At 41.1% G+C, this 2,112-nt stretch overlaps 1 long non-coding RNA gene across 1 annotated transcript; it reads right to left on the reverse strand.

Annotated features, from left to right (window-relative positions):
* LOC112843495 (uncharacterized) lies at nt 1–1,117 on the reverse strand. The gene is made up of 3 exons (XR_003215869.1): nt 908–1,117; nt 694–824; nt 1–208 (listed from the first exon to the last, which is right to left on the reverse strand). It is a non-coding gene; the product is annotated as an uncharacterized LOC112843495 (long non-coding RNA).
* Nucleotides 1,118–2,112: the final 995 nt, after the last annotated feature.

A 2,112-nucleotide genomic window follows, 5' to 3' on the forward strand; every position in this document is an offset into this window, starting at 1 on the left:
GAGAGTGAACCCAAACACGGATACAGTCGGAGGCACTGATTTAAATATGACAACAATGCTTTATTTACATACAATGATTTAATGCTTAGAATACCAAACATGAGCTGTGAGCTATGGTGGATATCAGACTCTAGGAGTGGTGGACATGAACCGGGAGCTAAAGGGGAATCTGGGGTGCAGATTGTGGTTCGGGTGGTGCTCAAAGTCACTGCAAAAGAGGGGGAGAGAGATGTCGGGGAAGTGTCGGTGGTTTGTCACATAAGTGAGTTCTGTTAACTTCTGTGTTTCACAGAAGCGAAAGATCGGTACAAAAACTGGACTCAAGTGCAGGAACCCAGAGCAGAGACAGTGGAACATTTTACAATGTTAACTTGTGAAACTCAAAATTTCAAAGTGTGATAAGGACAAAGGCAACAAAACACAGGCAACAAACTTGACCTGGTGAGGCCTAGTTATCGTGGCTTGGTGGATGTGGATTAAGGGGGGGAATTGGCCCAGAGATACAGACTGGAACGTGGCAGTTAAGCAGTCACATTGAGGAGAGAGGGCATCTGAGTTATGGAGGTAGTAGAGAGGAGCTCTGTAGATGGTGAGTATATTGTATAACTTTTCTTACTTGCAGGTGGATGCAGTAAGTGATGAGGGATGGTTGACGTGAATCCAGAGTGAGCTGAACGGTGTGGAATGGCTTACCTGAGATTTGAAGGTTCCTGATGGTGTGAGGTGGGAGGAGGGCACAGAGTGATATCCAAGATGGGGGTAAGGTATCCTGAGTCCAAGAGAGAAGCTTAAGCTTCAAGCTTAAGTCAAAGTGAGTCCAGGAACTGTGGCAGAAGAAAACAAGGTTAGCAGGGTAAATCACAAAGAGAGCTTGAAACATGCTCTGTGGAAAAACACAGCCACTCACCCGGACCATGACAGTGAGCATCAAAACTGGACCACAGAGCACTGGGAAACATCAAGTGGATGACCAGGTCCATGTGCATCTCTTACCTAGGCGGACACCTGACACCAGGATTCATGTATAATGTATGTAGGAATAAACCAATATTTTCGGCACATAAATTAAAACAAAACTTGAGACCACATTTAGAGTTTTACTATAACAGTGTATTTGGTAACATTAAACCCATAAAGAAGAAACAAACAAGAAAAGGAGGGGCTTACCCTTAGATGATGTGATAACTGTGAGGTTACCGCAGTCAACCATGTTGTCTGATACACATTGTGCCATGCTTCCTGTTTGGTTAATGCAGCTCACAGCTATCTAATTTACGATCAATTGAAGAAGGAAAAATGACTTCAATGTGTTTTAATTCAGCTGTGACAAATAAAAAAAAACTTCAACTCCAAAAGTGAAGATAACCTACAAGACCAATGCATCCAGAATCTAAATTAAGATAAAGTTTTTTAAAAAGATCTAAGACACAGGCCACATGAATCGGCATGGCAACCAATGTCAAGCCCCTGCTTCTAGGGTTCTTTGTTTATCAGTAGTTACGATATTGGCCTATTGTCCTATTCAAGTCAATTCATTTGTATTTTTTAATGTTTATAATATGTTATAAATCTTATTTATTAATTGTTTATTTATATACCTGAAGGAACTTTATATAATAGGGTAAGGAGCCTACAATAATACAAAGACACACTGTGGAAGAGGGCCATGAATTAATAATAACTAATAATTTAGTGCAGAGTGGCATATAAACAAAGACTGAAAAGAGGTGAGTGAAGAAGAAACACTGTGAATCATTGAAAGCCCCCAGCAGTCTAGGGTTATAGCAGCATAACTATGGGAGGGTTCAAGGTCACCTGATCCAGCCTTATCTGCAAGCTTTATCAAAAAGAAAAGATTTAAGCCTAACCTGTCTAAGCCTAACCCCTGAGAGGGTGTCTGTCTCCCAAACTGGGAGCTGGTTCTACATATAAGAGGCTTGAACGCTGAGGGATCTGCCTTCCATTCTACTTTTAAAAACCCTAGGAACCACAAGTAAGCCGGCAGTCTGAGAGTGAAGTTTTCTATTGGGTTGGTATGGTACAATGTACTTTTTTTAAAAAAAAAAATAGGAGTGGCCTGACCATTGGAGACATTGTATGTTAGGAGAAAAT

The sequence above is a fragment of the Oreochromis niloticus genome, linkage group LG22, assembly GCF_001858045.2.
Source record: "Oreochromis niloticus isolate F11D_XX linkage group LG22, O_niloticus_UMD_NMBU, whole genome shotgun sequence".
NCBI classification, from domain to species: domain Eukaryota; kingdom Metazoa; phylum Chordata; class Actinopteri; order Cichliformes; family Cichlidae; genus Oreochromis; species Oreochromis niloticus.